Below are 15337 nucleotides of genomic sequence, written 5' to 3'. Positions count from 1 at the left end.
GGTAACCAGTGATATAGAATCCAAATCAAATCACCTTAAGCAAAGAGATAAATGGTGCCTGAAGTCTGAGGTAATTGGTTCCAGGCATGATGACATCGAGCAACGCCTGCATGGTCAGCAGGACCTATTGTCTCTTCACCTCTGTCCTAATTCCCTCTATGTCCCTTCACTTCTCAACAGTGACCACCAGTAACTTCAGGTACACATCTTCTGAGAGTCTCTGTCTCTAATACTTTAAATAATACTTAATACTTTCTAATAATAAAAATATTGAATATCCAGTGTGATACAGATTCCTCACCTGATGCTTAGTGCCCCAAGCTGGTCAGTGTACTCCCCCAATAAATAACCATTACAGCCAATGGCACATAAAGGGAAAGCTTCTTTATGTAGGTGGTCAGGGCTGAGTTGTACAATCACCCTATACCCAGGATAAAATCAATTCTTCCCATATTTCAGAGACAGAAAATTTAGGATATTTTCATCAGAAAGAAGGTAAATAATTGCCCAACATACAGTGTGTGACAGAGTTGAAGAGCAATGGATGAAGACCCTGAGTCAATACCTTGGAGCTGCTGGATTACACAGTTTTACTCCTGAAGCTTGCATCTGATCCATCACGACTGCATTGCATCATTTTACCATCAGGCCGCTATGCTGTCTAGCTAGGTCCAAATGTATTCATCAGAGATTCTTGAGAGTTAACCTGATTAGTCCAGCTTCATGAACTGCATCATTGTTGTTTCCATGAAGTCCAGTCATCTGCCAGTCTATGAAATACCTGCTCTTGTAGGTAACTCTGGTCCTAGAACTTATTGCTGGAGAGGAACAATACGTGGTATGAAACAGGCATGTCTTGGCTCATGTATTGGTTAAGTTTCCTGCCACTAGAACAAAATACCTGACACCTACTACTTAAAGGAGAAAAATATTATTTAGGCTCACAATTTCAGAGGATTCTCTCCATGGTCAGCTGGCAGAAATACAATGGCAGGAAAGCTGCTTGCTTACATCATGGCATCTGGGAAGCAAAGATCAGGGGAAAACCCAAGAGAAAGGGGCTAAGGACCAGACACAACCCCAACATCACACTCTCCATGGACAATGCAGAGACACCCACAAATAATGCTTTATTAATCTCCTAAGTGACTCCAAACCCAGTCAAAATGACAATCCAGATTACCCAACACAGCTCAACACAAGTGAGCAGAAGGCACAGATTGAGGAGAGAAACATAGAAGTAGAGCCACCATGGTAAGAAATAAAAGAGGAAACTGAACAACCCCATTAGAAAATGAGGGAAGGATTTTCTTTCTTGGCTTCCTTAGTTCCATCCCTGGGATGAATATCAATCTTGACAGAAGACATTTAAAGTGACTCAATACTAAAGCTCACATTATCATGGCAAATTTTGGAGGTAGGAAGGGGGTGATTTTGAATGTTATCTTTAAATAAAATAAACTTAGTTTTATCAAAATAACAAAACTTAGATTACCATTTCAACCATGCATAAATTACAATAAAGAACAGAAAAATGAATTAAGTAGTAGGTTTTTTTGGTGTAATTTTTCTGCAAAAATCCTTCATTTCAGGTTTGGCTTTTAATTCATGATAGCAAAAGAGTTGTTAAAAAATATTCAAGGGCTTTACCAATTTTTCCTCAGGCCTTCTTGAATCTTTTGATATTTAAATATTTTCTTTTGAAGTGCTCACCATGTCATTTTCCTTGTCACATTTTTTTTCTTCACTTGTTAATTCTTCTTGGGATGATATTAAAAATATTGAATAACCAGCATGACACAGGTGCCAGCCAATCAGCAATCACCATGACAACCAATATGGCCAGGTCTATTGAATTCCAGCAGAATATTGACACTGACACTAAAGCTGCCTGATTCTCAGGGGTCATCTGTGATTTTGTCTGTTCTTTAAAACTCTCAACATCACTTTCATCAACTTCATGGAATCTTGATGTGAGAGTTTCAGGCACCTGTTGCAGTTGAGCCACACTGTATATGCACCAGGGTCAGACAGTTGATGAAAGACTGATTTTCTTTGACAGGACTCATTGGTTTTAAGAAAAAAACCATCCATTCAAGGACATGTGACAAGCATTCAAAATCCAGGGGACTCTCAAAAGACAGCCTCCAAGAAAGATGTGGTAGAAGTGAATTCACACCAGTGTTGAAGGGAGATGATCATTCGAACAATTTTTTTTACTAGTCGAAATTGTATAATTATTAATAATTTTTACAAAATTTGATAACTTCAATGTCACAAGGATACAAATGATATTCACTACTCTTGAATTTTGTTTTCGAGATAGCTTGGATTTAATTGCCCTTTCTTGCCATAAATGAGTACTGTGAAAGACAAGTCAAGATTTACAAGAGGCCCACCAGATGGTTTCAACAGAAATATCAAGCCCAGCTGGAGACTGAAATGTGATGACCACATAAGGGTCTGATATTTTCTGAATTTCTTTCCCATCAAATGTTCAAACATCAGCGTGCATTGTCAAGCTCAGCTGAAGATAATAGCTCATGATCCAGTAGCCTATTTATGACCCAGGTATGGGAGTTGTCTGCTAATCATGGGACAAAAAAAAAAAACATGGTAAACACACAAGAGAAGCAGAAGCAGAGGAATTGATGGATTTGTTCATTTTGCCACTTTAATGAGGATTTGGATTCTGATTCTCAGACTTTAGGAGTCATGAATGGGGTAGTTATAGGTCACTGGGAATTTTAAGGCACAACAGCAAGATTTCATATTCTGCTACTCTAATTAATTTGAATTAGGTAAAGGTTTGCCCAAAAACAGAAACAGCACTGAAAATGAACTTGTGAATTTTGTAGACTGAGAAATTTCCTTAATTAACACCTAAATACATACCCTTCCTCTGCCTCAAGCAAGAGCTTTTCCAATCTTGCAGAGAGAAGAGCAATAGAATGCAAAACTAGAAGTTACTGGTTCTCAAAAAAGTATTAGGAGAAACCTGATGTCTTGCAGCCAGCTGGATGTGGAGTAAATCCCGGCTCTGTCACTTACTGATTGCATATCTTGGATAGCTCACTTAACCTGTCTGTGCCTCTGTTTATGCACCTGGAAAATAAGCAGAATCATACCTATCTTGCAGGATTGCTGTATTAATATCAAGTGATCTTAAGACCTAATGCGTAATGAATGGTTAATAGTTACTATGAATCTAACCCACAAGTGAATGATTTGTCATTTTTCCCCTACCAGTTATGTACTATTTTTCCACTGATGGAACCCTGCCCTCTCCTAACTCATAGGGAGGTTCATGTGGGACTAAATAAACTTCCCCTTTCCCCAAATGTAGAGTTAAATCTGTGCATTAGTTTTCTAGGGTTGCCATAATGAATCAGTAGCCCAGAGAGCTAAAACAACACATGTTGTCACAGTTCTGGGGCTGGAAGTTTAAGATAAAGGTATTATCAGAGTTGATTCTTCTGAGACCAATCTTCATGGCTTGTAGATGGCCATCTTATCCCTGAGTCTTCACGTGGTCATCTCTCTGCGTGTATCTGAGTCCTCATCTGCTCTTGTTATAAGGACACCAGTCATATTGGATTAGGGTCCATCCTAGAAACCTTATTTAATGTTAATTACTCCTTTAAAGACCCTATCTTTAATGCAGTTACCTTCTATGGTACTGGAGGGTAGAGTAGCAACATTTAAACTTGGGTGAGAGGGTCATAATTCAGTCAGTAACAATCTGTGACCCATCCCTACCCAAATTCCTCTCTTCCTAGAATCAAAGTGACTGATTCAATCTTGAACCATTTGTTTTACATTAGCTACAGAGAATTTTTTCATTTGTACAATTGAGTATTGTAAAGATAATCTGGAGTGGGGTGCCAATATAGAAAATCAATATCTCAGAAAGCGTAACAAAGAAATAGAAAGACACTGAATCCTGATGTCATTACCTGAGCCACTGGATCTAGATGGCTCTGAAGCAAGACCTACTTCCTTGACAGTTCAAATGCCTCTGAACACCCTTTTGTAGCTCAAACCACTTTAAATTAATTTGTGATCTCTTGCAACCAAAGAAATTTTGACTGGTGAAGCAGTTTCTTAATTAAGGTCCATATAGAGGCCAAGAAATCTGAAAAAAAAAATAAGAGAATCAAAGAATATACCTGGAATATGGGAGGAATATTTAAAGGAAAAAAAAGGTGGGTAACCATGAACATATATGACTAGAATCAGTGAGTTTAAGAACGGTATGTCTCCTTTTAGTTCAATCCTAAAGTAAGAAAATTTTGCCTCTGCATAGTGGTTAAAGCAAGAATTTCTTCAATAAGCTATGGGCTTCTTGGAGACTACACTGTTTTATTCAGATGCAATGGATCTTTACATGAAACAGGTACTCAGAGACTATTAGTGGACCTGAATGGGCTCACTAAGAAATTGTTTGCATTTTATGGTTCAACATAGACATTCTTTATGTAATGAATTTGCTATTGTATTATATTTGCAAATTCCCAGGACACTCTTTGTTGAAGAATTATGTTAATAATCACATAGCAGCTGAGTGCTAATTTAGTGAGATCTAATAACCCTCCCCATTAGCTGACCTGTAATGGCCTTTTGTTGACCCCCATAAATTGCATTTCACTCTCTGTTGTGACCAGGAGCTTCACACATCATAGTGCCCTGTGAAAAAGAAAAGAATATGCTCATGATGTTGAATAAGTACATGCAGTGAAAAACTTATCCTATTTGGATTTTTGAAGGAAGCAAAATCTTTGGCAGGACATAGAACTGTCTTGGTGGTGAGAGAGGCTGCTCAGAACCCAAGGAGAAGATAGCACATGGTTTTACCCTGTTCACCTAGCTTAATAACATTCATTCCTTCTCTGGAGCCTGCCACATGCTTACCAGGCTGTAGGCTTTGCCCTGGCCCAATTGAAAGGCTGTGAAATGAAAATCTACGATTTTTTTTATTTATTTCCAGAGAAAAACTTATGATGTACTCCCTCCTGACCCACAACACTCAACCAATTTTCACAAATGGAAAAATGCACCCATTGTACAATGAAGTTTGTATTAGCAATAAACGATCTGAGAATACATAAATGTGGTTTAATGCAATGAGAGTTTATGTATTTGCCAAAAGAAGAAGATAAGATCCGATAGTGGGTGGCAGAAAAAGTACAAAGGAGTGATTGTTTGAAAGGGGCATTCTTATTTCTGTACCATTTTCTTTACCAATCTTTCAACTTTTATGGGATTTGTGCTTATCTTATGCTCAAACTTATGCTCAAAATAGTATAGAACAGGATTGACAAATGACAGCTCTTGGACCAAAAATGACCTGCCCATTCCTGTGGGCATTATCTCCGGCAGCTTTTGCACTACAATAGTGAAGGCAAACTTTCTGGAACTTTTAACGATACAAACAGCCCACTGCGGCATGCATGCTACTAGTCACCAACACTGCACGGTAACAACAGTTTTGAGTAATTGCTACAAAGAAAAGACGATCTCCAAAGCCTAAAACATTTTCCATCTGGCCTTTGCAGAAGATTCTCAACCCCTGGAATTAAAAACTCAATGAACAAACACCAAAACACCATCTGGGAAAAATATAGAGTAAATTAAAGGGAACAGTCCCGTCTACAGCACATGCACTCTGCAGGCTGAAGAATTTAGCAGATAAAACTTCTTCATGTCCAGTTTGTCCCATGTATATAAAGCAGAAGGTTTTGGATTTGTCCAAACATGCGTACAACCCAAATTTTTCTGTGATATTTTCTGTCTCAAAAGGGTTCTGTGTACAGAACCCTGTGACTGCCTAAAATTGCAATGTCAAAATGTGACTTTGTATACCATATTTATGTGGGGTCTGGGAGGACAAACTTGTCATCCCACCAGATCAAAGGAAAGCCATTGTGTGAAAAACAGTTTCATTATAATGAAAAATCATTTATGAGCAGTTTTTACATGAGATAAGTCTGGTTTTACTAAAAGTTTTAAGCCCAGCACATTGACATTTTGGAAAGCAAATAAGTCCTGGAGGGGGCTGTGGTCTTCATTGTGGGATATTTAGCAGCAACCTTGTTCTCTAAGCAGTAAATGTTAACACCATGCCTTTGCCCAGCCATAGCAACCAAAAAGTCCTCCAGATCCTGCTGAATGTTGCCTGGGAGGCAAAAATCACCCACCATTGCAAACTATTGGTCTCTGTAGTGTGCCCTTTGCCTCGCCACATCCAACCCCTTGCTGGGTATCACCAGGACCTCTCCCCTGACTCCTACCCTCCCTCCAACTTGCATAATCTGATACCTAGCACTCACTTGGCACTTACAATGTGGCATTTAAAACTGAAAACTTGTGGAGACTACAGGTATAGTTCAATGGTGGAGCATGTTCTTCATATATGCAAGCCTCTGAGTTCAACTCCCAGAACATACAAGTGTGGGGGCACACACACACCCTGGAAACTCAGGGACAACCTTGAGTTCTAATCTTTTTCTGCCACATACTGTCTTGACCAAGCCCCAAGACCTTTCTGAGCCCTTCAGCTATAAAAGGGTGATAAGTTTCATACTTGCCTTGATGGATTACTACTAAGATTACAAGCAGAGCACCTAGAATGCTTTTATTTATTAACTTTCAGAAAAACAACATACAAATGTGAGTTCATATTCTTTCTATTTTATTACATTTCCTCAAAAAAATCCCTGAGGAGAGTTATATGATGTGGCAGAGATGATTATTACTCACAGAATATCCAGGAGCTGCTCTGTATTTTCCACCCTTCCTTACTGCTGGGCCAGGGTCTAGCAAGTGGGTTCTGACAAATGAGAATGTGAATAGGAACGACCTTTTACTTCTGACCCAAGGTTCTTATGGCTCAGAGTCTTACTCTTTGCCTGCTTGCCTCTCCCACGGCAAACAAAGATGCTGCTGTTACTTCTGAAACTGAAAGGTCTCAGATTTCACCTTAGTGTGAGCCAAGAAGTCAGCCTACCAACCTACACACACTAACCCTAAACCAAACACTCATCATACATGGATATGCCATACACACTCCTTTACTGCACATATACCTAACCACACACACAGCTCTACACACACACATATATACCCACACGTGACACCCCCACATTGACTATAGAAGACAACAGGCCCCTACATTAGGAACACAGACTGCTTAATAACATTAACAGTCCTGACACCAGCTTCCTGCACCCCAGTCTTCTGGGGCAACACGATGTCCACCTGTGCATGCAGTGGATTGCATTAAGAACACTGATCCTACAGGACTCTGTCTCTATCAAGCTTCGGGTGACCAGCCTATCCTCACCTATGGAGAGCAGTGTCTCTGGGGCATGGAAGAAGGAGTCTCCAGATTCATTACCCTTGGAGAGTGGCAGTGAATCTATAGCATATGTGCTGCAGCTGGCTGTTTGTTAATATTGACAGATCTAAACGATTCACCATCACTGCCCTGGAATGTAAACAAATCTCCTCCTGGAAAAGGAGCAGACTTTATTATCCTAGAATGTCTCCAAGGAGAAGGAAGTTCCCTATTCTCTGCCGGTTACTCAGTCATTCCTGAACACATCTCTGGTGGTTAAGGTGGAGTGACTTGATTGGCTTGAGATTCATCAGGGGATTAGTAAAGCACATTTCTGGGTTTTTTTAGGTAATTCACGTAGGCACGACATTGGAGTCTATGTCTAGTCCCTTGCCCTTTCCTCTCTGGTACTGTTCTCCTCCTCTGCTTCTTGGACACCATGAGCAGAGCATGCCCTTCCACCATGATGTTCTTGTCATGGACTGAATCCTCTGAAACCATGACCTGAATTAAACCTCTTCTTTCAATTGTGGGTGTCAGGTATTGTGTCCCAAGCTGTGAGAAAGCTAATAAATTTTGTCTATGCCCTTTTATTGTGAAAGCTTAGGCCCTACAAAAAATATTAAGAAATCCAAAGTGTACTGTCTCCCACCAGATGTGTGCTGAGATGATGGTGCTGGGAATGTGGGGCCCTGAGTCACCAGATGGTGAAGAGTCCCCCAGCCTGCATTAGCTTTTATGTACACAAAAAGCAAACCCGCTAGGAGGAAAAGATAAAAAAGCAAAAAGGTTTGTTATATACACTTACCAACTCCCTATAATGAAATTATTATGTACTGTAAATGTACACTAATAAAAATACTTTTTAATAAAAAGTAAATTTTTATGCTACTCAACTCCTGAAATTTCAAGTGTTGAAATTTCAGGTGATAGCTAATGATAATTATTTTTATAAAAATTACTTAAGCATACGTTAAATAAATTATACTTTTATAGGAAATAAGAGCAAGATCATAAGTAGTAAGCTCCAAATGATAATGAGGGAGGTAAGATTTGAGACAGGACAATAGATGATGCAGAAGTCATCTCCTTACTAGTGATAAAGTAAAAAGAAACAGAATTTGAGAGCCAAGCCATGGCCATCCTGGCACACTTCCCCAGTCTCATAACATCCAAATGTCATCGGTCCACCTGGTTCATGAACATCCATACTGGAGCCAAAACTGTGAATGACTTTCACACTAGTTTGCTATTTTCAGATCACCTTAAGCTCAATTACAGTTAATCTAATAATATACCCCAAACATCATGATTGGAAAATCACCAGCCAAGCTGGCTAATTGTATTTGCCACCTCTTCATCATATTAGTACAGTCATAAGTACAGCAAGATCTTCCCAGAGGAGAGCCGCTCACAAGGCCAATTTCCTTACTGTGAGACCTTCATATCTCATCAGTTTGGCACTGATGTGTCTTGGGAAATAAACTGTCAGATCAATAACATTTGCAATCAGGAAATATTTAGAGCAAGTATCAAAGTAGAGCCTGCAATTGTAGCTGACATGACTCTTACCTGACATTTGGAAGTGGTAGTGAGTCCTAACCGTTGGGATGGTCTAAGAGGTCATTTTGGAGATGCTGTACACATTCTCTGGTAAGACACAAAGAAGCCTCATTACTTTACATTACTTTGCAACTTTTTCCCAAACTTGTACTATTATCACTTATCTGGAAAAAGCAAACAGCATTTATTAAGTTCCTTCGGTGTTCCAGGTTTAATGCTGTAAGCAGTGAATGCAGAGATAAGAGACCTTCATGGTAATAAGAAAGCCTGTCTTAGGTCACTTTCCTCATTGCTGGGACAAAATATCCTACCTACACTTTAAAGGAGGAGAAGGGCTCATGGTTTTTAAAGGATTCATCCATGGTTGGCCAGCTCCAGGAAGGAATTTCATGGTAGAAGGGCCTGATTAGAAGACAGCTGCTTATCCCATGGCAGGCAGGAAACAGAAAACCAAGGGAGGAATTTGGGAGGGAAAACTTTCAGGTCACACCCCCAGGGACCCAATTCTAAGAGCACTTTCAGCTATGATTACATCAATGGCTAATCCACTAAGGAGTGTAATGGCCATGATACAATAGCCCAAAGGCCCTACCTCGGAACACATGAGGTCGAGGGATATTCTAGATCTAAACCATATCAGTGTTCAAAATCTAGGTTGGAAACTCCCTAAGACAAGTTCATCACTTCTTTACATCTCAGTTTCCATAACAGGAATAATTGTAACTACTTCCCAAAGATGTTTTCAAAATTGAACATAAGGTATGTAAGGTGTAGCTAACTTGGCACATGGCACCCATGGTACTCAGCAAATAATAGTTATTGTTGTGACTCTAAATACTTCTTTTTAACAGAAGCTAGCAAATGTTCAGTATGCAAGTTAATATCCTCTTTCAATGGGCCATTTGAGGGAAAAAAGAAGTTTAGATGGCAATCTAGATTGACAGACATAATTCTTCCATGCAAAAATGAAAAGCATGTTGTTTATTTTTGAGGTAACAGAAAGAAGTAGCCACTTTCTCCTCATGTTTCCATCTATTTTTTTAGAAATATCCTTTGCTCTAACTGCAATAGTCTGGATATTTATGTCCCCCAAAATTCACATGTGAAAACTAACCTGCAATGTAGTGGTTTTAAAAGGAGGTAAGGGGGGCCCTCATGCTTGGGATCAGCATTTTTGTAAAAGAAGCCCAGTCCTGGAGAGCTGTCTCACTCCTACTATGTGAGGACACAGCAAGAAGCCATCATTCATGAACCAGGAAGCCCTCCCAGATGCTGAACCTGTCAGCAGCTTCTTCTCATACTTCTCAGCCTCCAGAATGATGAGAAATAAATTCCTGATGTTCACACAGCCACCCAATTTATGATACATATTTAGTTATAGCAATCTGAAGAGATATAATATCAACCTAGAATTCTACAAGAATCACAAAAAGATTGAAAAGTCAATAAACAAAGAAAAAAATTATAAAAATCATGGAAAAGTGAGAAGAATTTAAAATTTCAGATGGCTGAAGTTACTTTTGAACTATAGCCCTGAATGCTAGATCTGGCACTGGTTGTGTGACTTTAGGAAAATAGCATAATTTCTCTAAACCACTCTGCAAAATGATAATATAGCAACCTTAATGAATTTAAATATGAGGGTAAAAAGGATAAATTTGAGCCCTTTATAGGAAAACAGGTAGATCTTGAGACCAGAACACTAAGTAACCAGACACAGAGGATTAAATATATAAATAATTTAAAGAGAAACATGAAAGAGAGATGGTAGGAAGCAGGAAAGCAGACTCTAGGAAGCTGGGAAGAGATCCAGGGAAAGAGAAGAGCAGAGAAAAAGAGGAAACAAAAGTGATCAAGACACAATATGAATACATAGGTACCAATTCCCCAAGATGATTGTAATTACAATACATCATAACCATATACTAATAAAATTAGTAAAATTTTAATGAATATGAGTTCTTGCTCCTTATTTTCTTTTATTATAAAACAGTATAAAGCAAATCCTTTCAATTTTTAAAATTTAATTGACAAAAACTTTTTACTTTTATGGTGCACAACAAGGTGCTTTGAAATAAGCATACATTGTGAAATGACTAAATAGAATTAATTAATGTACCAACTGTCTCATGTACATAACCTTTTTGTGTGAGAATACTTAAAACCACTCTTGGCAATTTTCAAGTATATAAAATATTATTAACTGTAGTCACCATGTTATATTGTGAATCTTCTGATTTTTTTCTCCCCATCTGAAACTTTGTGCCCTTTGACAAACCTCTCCCCAGCCACCTCCTTTTCCTAGGCTCTGGTAACCACTATTCTACTTTCTGTTTCCATGAGTTTAGTGTTTTAGATTCTTAAGTGAGATTATACAGGTTTTGTCTTTATGCCTAGCTTTTTCACTTAAAATAATGTCATCTAGGGTCATTCATGTTATCCAAAATGACAGACCTTTCTTTATTAAAGAATAGCATTCCATTTTGTACATAGCACCTTTTCAGTATCCATTCACCCACTGACAGATATTTGGGTTGATTCTCTCTCTTGATTATTGTGAATAATGTTGTCAAAAAAAAAAAAAAGACAGACACGTAGATGAGTGCCAGGTACTCAGGAGTGAGGCAGAAGGATCACTTGAGCCAAGGAATTTGAGATCAGCCTGGACAACATAGTGAGTATGGAAGGAAGGAAGGAAGGAAGGAAGGAAGGAAGGAAGAAAGAAAGAAAGAAAGAAAGAAAGAAAAAAAGGCTGAGGGTGTGGCTCAGCAATAGAGCATGTTTCTAGCATGCAGGAGGTTCTAGATCCAAGTCTGTACATACCAGAAACTAAAATCAAATATAATCAGCAATAAATATAAAACAGAATAAATGTTATAATAAATATAGTAATGCAGATATCTCTTTCAATATAGTATTGATTTCACTACATAGGGTCAAATTAATTCAATGAACATGTATTGGATACATCAAGGAAAAAATCAGCCAATATAAAAACAAAGTTCATAGGTGATCCAAATCTTGAAATTATGTAAAATCATTAAAGTTCATATGATGATCAGAGAAGTAGACAATATGGAAAGTTGCACCAAAGAATGTTAATGTATAAAAACAGAATTAAAAAGATATTCTAAGACCCAAAACCCCAAAACATTGAAATTACAAGCTTAGTAAAATGTTCAACAGTACATTGCACATTGCTCTTTTTTAAAATATAGATTATTGAAATGCAAAACAGAGGTTGGGGATTTAGCTCAGTGGCATAAGCGCCTGCCTTGCAAGCGCTCAGTCGTGAGTTCAATCCCTAGTACCAAAAAAAAAGCAAAAAAAAAAAAAGAATTGCACAACAATAAGTAAAAGATACACAAACTGAAAGTAGAGAATAAACAACACAGAAACTCAGAAAAGCAAATAAGAAGCAAAACAAACACAAACAGTAGAAAGATCTAGCATACGTATAATTGAAGCCCCAGAATGAAAGAATAAGAGTTGATATTTACATAACTCATAGCCAAAGAAACTTCCAGATATGACTACAGATATCAAGACATACCCTCAAGAAGTTCAGAGAACCCCAAGCAGGATAAATAAAAAGAAAACCACAGCAAGGTACACTATGCTATTATGGAAACTAAAGACAAATAAAATTTTAGAAATACCTTTAAAATTACACAGAGAAAAGACATTCACTTTATACAATTATACAAGATCTGACTCCTCAAGACATGATAGAAGCAAAAGGACAATGTAAGGAAATAATATCTAAATTAGAATTCTACACATATGGGGAATTTCCTTAAATGTGAAGGTAAGATAAAGATATCTTCAAGTATATTAAAGCTATAAGAATTTGTCACCTGCAGAACCAAGTAAAATCAAATACTAAAGGGTATTTTAGAGAAAACACAGGAAGAACTGAAAAGTCTCAGAAAAAATATATGATAAAATACAAAAGAATACTGAAAATAAAGTATTTTCTTGTGAGGTTTTAAATATGCCGAGATTTAAATTTAAAAGTTGCAAATACAAAAGATAAAAAGAAAGTAAACTAGTTTATAAAGTAATAGTATTGTCTAGAAAACTATAACAATGCCTATTCATATTGATGCAGATAAACAAAGGAGGCACATTTTAATTTTCAGGACAATTACCAAAAAAAGGTATAAATAACAGGTTAAGAAGAGAAGCACAAATTTAATCTTTATAAATTGGCCCAAATTAAGGTAAGAAAGGGTAAAAGGAAAAGAAACAAGTGTGACAAATAAAAAAATGGGTTTTATATGAAACCAAATATGCCAGGAATCACACTAAATATAAATAGACTAAATATTCTACCTGAAGAAATCTAGCTTGTAGGACTACATTAGAATAAAATAGTTATATGGTCTTTACTGGAAACATACCCTATAGACACAGAAAGTTGAAAATAAAAACAGAAAATAAAGTACTAGTCAAAAGAAAGCTGGGATAGCCACATTAATATCAAAGCAAGTGAAAAAAAGGAGAAAAGAAAAGGAAAAGAAAAAATATAAATATATATACATATACACAAGATACCTAAGATAATTGTACTGTTGATTCTATTAGTTCAAGGAAAGGAACACTTATTGCTCATATTGTTTGATCAATTTTGCATGACTATATCTGGTCATCTGAGCAACTCTTTTAAAGATAACAATATGTAGTATAACAACCATTGTTAAATTTCTATCATCTTGTCTTGAAATCCTATATCGCTATTGTTTGGGGGTTTTCTTTTTGTTGTTGTTTGTTGTTTGGTTGGTTGGTTTTTTGTTTTTTGCTTTTTTCTCTCTCTCTTTAAAGAAAATTTCATAAGCATCTCCCTGGCAAGTTTGATCCTCAGTACCAAAAAATAAAAAATAAAATAAATCAAAGCAAGTAAACATGAAGATAAGAGGCATAACTAGACAAAAAACGAAATCCACTGGGAAGATAAACAATTTTGTATTTACATACACATAATAGCAAACATTCAAAATACATGTCAATAGATTAATAAGGAAAGTAGATAAATCCATAATAGTTCAAATCTTAAATCAAAACAGACCCTTTTACAAATCTTGGATTATACAAATACATTAACAGAAATAAGGAATTTGGGCTGGGGATATAGCTCAGAGGCACAGTACCTGCCTGATAAGCCCGACGTCATGAGTTCAATTCTTGATACAAAAAATAAATAAAGAAAGAAAGAGCTTAGAACATTTAAGAGAAAACTGGTTATTGCACTTTAAAAAAGATTAATAGAACAGAGATAAATATATACTTCACCCAACAATAACAACATATACATTATTTCAAGGTACATGGAACTTTTTTATGTAATTAATCAAACAAATTAATCAAACATTTATTACTCAGAATATATATTCTGATCACAATGCAATTATGTTAGAAATCAAAACTAATAAAAATAATAACTTTAAAACTTTTTAAATCTGCCTAGAAATTAATAAGAAAGCACCGAGTAAATTAGGAAATATTTTATCTGAATCATAATAAAAAGCAAGGCACATCACAACCTGTGGTAACTAAATCTCTAGTGAGACAAAAACAACTTCTAATGGATAAATCAGAAAAGAAGAGAGGTTGAAAATCAATGATATACAATGCAGCTCAAGAAATTATAAAGCAACAAATCAAACTCAAAGTAGAAAGAAGAAAATAATAAAGATAAGAGGAGAAATCAATAATACAGAAAACAAACTTACAACAGAGGAAATAAACGAAGCCCAAAATTGGTTCTTTGAAAACTGATAAACGGCAAGCAAGATCATAGGAGTATTGAAAAGATAACAATATAACATTTTAACAACTTCTTGCCAATAGAATCTAACAATTTAATGAAGCATGCAAGCTGAAAACATACCTAAAAAATTCACACAAGAAAAAAATGAAACATCTGAATACTTCCATATCTATTTTTAAATTGAATTTGTAATTACTTTCTCACAAAGATATCTCTAGTCCCAAATATCTTCACTAGTGAATTCTTCCAAATATTTAAAAGAAGAAATAATACTAACCTCACCCATCTTTCAATAGAAAATACAAAAAGATGAAACACTTCTTGATTCATTTCTCTGCAAGTCAGCATAACAATTATCAGCACCCAGACATCAAAACCTGACTCTGATATTACAAAAAAAGAAAAATTATAAACCAACCCCTCCTATGGACACAAATGCAAAAATCTTCAACAAAAATCGAAGCAAATGCAGCAATGCATAACAACGATTCTGTGTTGTGGCCAAGTTTAGCTCATTTTAAAAATACAAAGTTTCAGTCATGCTTTGACCTGTATTGTTATATTGTTATGTCCTGTTTTATCTCAATCTCTCCCTTATTCTTTAAAAAAATTATTTAGTTATTTCTTATGTTTGTTTTAATTAAGGGGAAAAATTTAAAAAAATTAGC

General features: G+C 36.4%; 1 long non-coding RNA gene across 4 annotated transcripts in view; it reads right to left on the bottom strand.

Annotated features, from left to right (window-relative positions):
• Window positions 1-369: 369 nt before the first annotated feature.
• The window catches only part of LOC106025360 (uncharacterized), a 66760-nt gene continuing 51792 nt past the window's right edge, over window positions 370-15337 (bottom strand). For 3 of the 4 annotated variants that reach the window (XR_001198956.2, XR_010039670.1, XR_010039671.1), the window contains 3 exons: window positions 8909-8986; window positions 4608-4686; window positions 370-4135 (listed from right to left, as the gene is read on the bottom strand). This is a non-coding gene — a long non-coding RNA (uncharacterized LOC106025360). The remainder of the gene's footprint in view (window positions 4136-4607; window positions 4687-8908; window positions 8987-15337) is intronic. The other variant, XR_010039669.1, reaches the window with a different exon arrangement.

Source organism: Cavia porcellus, unplaced genomic scaffold (genome assembly GCF_034190915.1).
Source record: "Cavia porcellus strain 051 isolate PalLab524CR breed Dunkin Hartley unplaced genomic scaffold, mCavPor4.1 scaffold_16, whole genome shotgun sequence".
NCBI lineage: Eukaryota > Metazoa > Chordata > Mammalia > Rodentia > Caviidae > Cavia > Cavia porcellus.
The sequence above is the reverse complement of the archived record's forward strand: the minus strand, read 5'-3'. Positions and strand labels throughout refer to the sequence as shown.